The sequence below is a fragment of the Notolepis coatsorum genome (assembly GCF_963971535.1).
Source record: "Notolepis coatsorum genome assembly, chromosome: 9".
NCBI classification, from domain to species: domain Eukaryota; kingdom Metazoa; phylum Chordata; class Actinopteri; order Aulopiformes; family Paralepididae; genus Notolepis; species Notolepis coatsorum.
The window spans coordinates 32281534-32287555 of NC_140173.1; positions in this window are offsets into that span (position 1 = coordinate 32281534).

Below are 6022 nucleotides of genomic sequence, written 5' to 3' on the forward strand. Positions count from 1 at the left end.
ACGACCAGGGATGCGTTCTTCATGGGACGGGGTTGCACTCCGTGCACCCAAAGATTTGAGCAGAAGCGCGTATGTGCACGGCACGCGCATGCACACAGGAATGCGCTGCACTCGCCAACTCGCTATAAGTACCCACCTGGGCTACTTTGCATATCAATACACTGCCTATCAAATTCATGTGTCGGTTATTGCACTTTTTACTTCTTACTGATGACTATTTTTAAACTGAATCATTTTAAACTATTCTTATTATTTGCTATGCTCGCTCATGCCTGTATTTTTTATGTCCGTTGGTTATTGCACTTTTTAATTACTGAATAGAGAGCCTATTAGGATGCTAGATCCTAATGTGTAGAACCAGGTTAACTGTGTCCTGGCTGTAGTAGAACCAGGTTAACTGTGTCCTGGCTGTAGAACCAGGTTAACTGTGTCCTGGCTGTTAGTAGCATTGTAGAACCAGGTTAACTGTGTCCTGGCTGTTAGTAGAACCGGGTTAACTGTGTCCTGGCTGTAGTAGAACCAGGTTAACTGTGTCCTGGCTGTAGTAGAACCAGGTTAACTGTGTCCTGGCTGTTAGTAGAACCAGGTTAACTGTGTCCTGGCTGTAGCATTGTAGAACCAGGTTAACTGTGTCCTGGCTGTAGTAGAAACACTATGACTGTAATCTTATGCTTATGGCAGATCAATCAGCATGGATTGTCTGTAAACTTTAATACATGGCAGTTTGGTTTGTTAGAACAGACTGTAATCTTCACTTGCTTATGGCAGATCAATCAGCATGGATTGTCTGTAAACTTTCACTTGCTTATGGCAGATCAATCAGCATGGATTGTCTGTAAACTTTATGCATTGTTGTCACTTGCCATATCTTACTATGCTCGCTCATGCCTGTATTTTTTATGTCCGTTCTATTTTATAATTTTTATTTTATTTTATTAAATTTTTATTTTACTATTCTTAAACTGAATCATTTTAAACTATTTTTACTATTTGTGTTACTGAAAACTGTAAGCGGAGAGCCCATTGGGATGCTAGATCCTAATGTGAAACACTGTGATTCTACCTGTCTATCTTTTGATGCTCGCTTATGCCTGTATTTTTTACTGTTGTGAAGCACTTTGAACTGCAACCTCTGTATGAAAAGTGCTATACAAATAAAGTTATTATTATTATTATTAATAGCGCCGGTCGTCAGGTGTGTTAAATACGTTCTCAGATACATTCACACAGAACTTGTGAATGAAATGTATTAGGGCTGTCAGTTTATCGCGTTAATTAGATTAATTAATTACACAGCAAATTATCGCGTTATGAAAATTAACTCAAAATTAATTACATTTCTTTTTTATACTATTTAAAAAAAAATTGTATCTCATTCATTCAATGAGAATGTAGAATACACATTTACAGACTTTTTTTTAATATGGACCATTTGCATGTTCTTGGTATCTGATTCTAGGGACATCTATGAATCTCAGGGAATGTATTCCCAGTGTCAGAAATACTGTGAGCTAGATCCACAAAGAATGGATTGCACGGTGCAAGTTGCACCCTTACTTACAATTCATTATGAATTGAAAATGGGGGACCCTGATGTAAACCAGACGAAAGTCTTTCTCTGGTCTGCATGCCCTTAACAATTGTGTGTATTGAGCTGTACTGTACTGTACTGTACCCATTCTGCAATCTGTTAATAACATTTTCATTCAATCAATCAATCTGCGCGGTGATTGATTGAATGCAAATTTTATTTTGAGTCAATTGTAATGAACCAAATGAGAATATCAATAATTTTTTTTATCTTTGACTGTGAATAACACCATGCTCAAATTGACCAGACCTGAAAAACTAAGCAAATTAATAGATGGAAGATGATTAAACAGAATGTTTTGTAGATACCGTACTGAATTCTGCCATCTGGACACATGCCATTTGAAATATGATTATAGAATATAGAATATCAGGCATAACATGGTTATGCGATTAAAATGCGATTAATTAGATTAATTAATTACAAATCCTGTAATTAATTAGATACATTTTTTTAATCGCCTGACAGCACTAAAATGTATACATTCCATTCGTAGAGGCAATTAGGCACTGTCTTTAGTCTGTGCTTAAGCGAGGGAACATTTATGCGCATGCGCGGGAGCGCGCATGCACGTGGCATCATTAGCGTGCGTGCAATCAGAGTTGATATGAGGAACGCACCTCTGAGTACGGCTCAATACACACAATTGTTAAGGATTTGCAGACCAGAGAAAGACTTTCGTCTTGTTTACATCAGGTCCCCCATTTTCAATTCATCTTAACATATGACATACATGACATACAGATAATATAATATAATAATTCAGGACCTCTTTAGAGAGAGGTCTTTATTCGGCATGCAACAACACAACGACATGCAATAGGCGGCACACACACAATTGTCTCTCAGGGTCGCAGATGCGATTGAGCTCTGCTCTTAACCCATCCCATCGTCCTTTGATTGATTGATTGATTGAAAACTTTATTAACAGATTGCAGAATGGGTACAGTACAGTACAGCTCAATACATACAATTGTTAAGGGGATGCAGACCAGAGAAAGACTTTCGTCTTGTTTACATCAGGGTCCCCCATTTTCAATTCATCGTAACATATGTGACATACATGACATACCGATAGACAGTACTGCTACATCTATACATTTATGACATACCAGATTTGCAATTACAGTACTGTTTGTGATACAGAAAGAGTCCAGAAAGAAAAGAGTATATACATTAGACGTAGAAACTGTACATTGGATTGGGTAGGTGGGGGTGGGGGGGGACTGTACATTGGAGGTGGATGGGTGGGAGTGGGGGGGGGGGGGGGGTTGGGTAGGAGGGGTGGGTGGGGGACACTGTACACCTGTACAAACAAACACTGTACATTGGATTATTGACAAGACCATACTTGGTAATTTACTGTACATTGGAGGGGGTTGTGTTCGGACATTTACAGGGGCCAGTTTCGAGTTGCAGTCTCCCTTAGGTGTTTTTTGAGAGTGTTTTTGAAAGTGGGTAGTGATTCACATTCCTTTACAGCTTTGGGTAGGGCGTTCCACATTGATGTGGCATAATTGCGAAACGTGTTTAGTCCCTTGTTTGAGCCGAATCTGGGTTTAACGTGATTTGTGGAGCTCCCTCTGGTGTTGTGATCGTGGTATTCACTGACCTTTGGGAAGTATTTTGTCATGTACATGGGTACCTTGGTCGTGTAGTGTATCTTGTAGACCAGGCCCATTGCAAGTTGCTGTACTCTGTCGTCTACTCTAAGCCATCCTAGGTTGTCAAAGTGGGCAGGGGTGAGGTGCCCTTCCCCCCAAGGGCTGCCGGGAGCAGACAGGGCGTCGGCGAGGGCTGAGCCCAGGGACCAATCCAAGTGCTACTGCCCATCTTCGTCAGGGATGCATTCTGTTGTGCATGTTTTACTCTTATCGGGGGACCCTTGCGAGCACGGGGAGAACATCAAACTCCACACTGAAAGGCCTGGGAGATCCCCCACCTGGGTACCTGGCATCATGGAAACCTGGTCCTCAAGCGGGAATCGAACCCTGGACCTTCTTGCTGTGAGGCGACAGTGTTCACCACGTGACGCTTAGTACAGTACTGCTACATCTAGACATTTATGACATACCAGATTTACAAATACAGTACTGTTTGTAATACAAAAAGAGTCTAAAAAAGAGAGTATATACATTTGATGAAGAAACTGTACATTATGACAAATAAACTGTACATTGCCTGTGACCGGAAAGACAGGCCTACGTTACTGCAATTAATAATAATACAAAATAAAAATCCAGACCAGAACAGATAGCTTTCATAATTCATATTCATAAACGATTCTCATCAGTCTCCCTCCCCATCATATGTATATAATTCTCTGTTAGGATCTATGGGTAACCGTACTGTATATTTGCATATCGGGTGTAAAGTACTTGAGTAATTGCACTTCGTTACAATACTTAAGTACTGTTTTGGGGGATTTGTACTTTACTCGAGTATTATTAGGTTTAAGATATTCCTTTATTGATCCCCTTGGGGAAATTCAGGCATCATAGCAGCATGGGGGGAGGGGGGGGGGGTACAGGTAGTAAAACAACACAGTATACAGGTAGTAAAAAACAACACAGGCAGTGTAAACAATCTGATCAATATGGTCAATATAATTGACTATCTGACTATCTGAGGAATATTCACATTATTCACAGTGTCACATAAGGTGCAGTATGCATGAGGTAGTGTTATAATTTACTATCTACTGAGTATACATTATTCACAGTATCACGGTATCCACTGAAATATACATTATTCACAGTATCACAGTATCACAGTATCCACATAGGGTGCAGTAAGCCTAAGGTAGTGTAGGTTGTCCTCCTTGGGTTCCTATAAGTCCCAGGTCAATGTCTGGTAGCAGTCGCTGTCGCTGCCCCCTGTTGTGGAGCCTGGAGGCTGCTAGTCGCTGCCCACTGTTGTGGAGCCTGATGGCCGCTGGTATGAAGGACTGTCCGAGGCGGTTAGTTGAGTGTCAGGGGGGAATGAGTCTGTGGCTGAACGAGCTTCTCATCTTGACTAGGTTTGTATACTTTGTACTTTTACTCCATTAAATTTCAGAGAAAAAAAACATACTTTTCACTCCTTACATTTCAAATGCAGACCTACAAAGTACAAAGTACAAATCTCGCAGGTCCAACCATTTTAATTAGTATTTTTGAATTGTTTATCTGGCCAAACTAACGTTAACGTTATTAATCCTGCGACCGCAGGTAAACAGCCAATCAAATCCCCATCAATGGAAAATGAACCCGCCCATACCCATGCTGATTGGTCCTTGTTAACAGAATTGGCTATGGGGCGACAATAATATGTACAAGAGGCATGGTTTCTATCTTTGGCCTTGCTCTGCTGGCAGCGGTTTATTCATTCACATTGACTCATAACACAGCGTAGCGTAGCGTCTGCTACCATGTCATCTGTTGGACAATAAACCAGTGTCATCCTTTCTTCTCTGATGACAGATCTGATGAAATGGTACTTTATATCCATATGCTTACACCTCTGTCGGCACACAGGGTTTCTCGCAATGGCAATAGTACCCTGGTTGTCCTCATAAACAACAGTTTTCTTATATACATAGTTATCCATCCCTCCGAGCAGTTGTTCTAGATAAATACACTCCTGTATCGTCATGGCCAGAGCCATGTATGCGGCTTCACAAGTTGACAGTGCCACTGTGGGCTGCTTCTTTGTTTTCCATGAAACCAGTGAGCTGTTTGTGTTTAAACTAACTGTGGCAATTCCAGGTGTAGGGGTGGCAGAATAAACAACACACAGACAGGTTGCAGTTCCCAAAATCATACTCTTTATTTTCTATTTAAATAATAATCGCTTGCTGGTGTTAATCTGTCGGCCGGGCGGCGTCTCCGCTCTGTGGCCTCTCGCCTTGCGCTGCTACGGGGGACTGAGAGGGGGCTCCTCAGCTCCATTAAGTCCCCCCTCCTCAACAGGCGCACCGCGCCGTGATTCGATAATCACTCCTGATGATTCTCTAGCGACAGGTGCGTCCGGAAGCGGACGCCCAAACATGGGCAGCGCCCAGCCATTGGGTCGCTACGTAACGTCCATCAATCACCAAGCCCAGGGGTGGCTTGGGGTTGCCACAGTAACACAGTATCCTGTAGTACTCCTTCTATCTGCGATGTCAGCAGCCCAGTCTGCATCACTGTAGGCTTTAAGCCCTAAGCCTTCGCTGCTCTTTCTGAAACAAAGTAGTTTATCTACTGTTACCTTTGAGAAAAACATGTTTTACCGTAATCCAGTGTTCCTCTGTGGGATCAGCAAAATGCTGTGACAACTTACTGACTACAAAACATAGGTCAGGGCGGGTACATGTTGTTAAGTAGATGAGGCTACCCACGGCTTCCCTGTACATTTTTACATCTGTCCGTTTCTGAGCATCCTCCTGGTAATCAAGTTTCTGATCACATG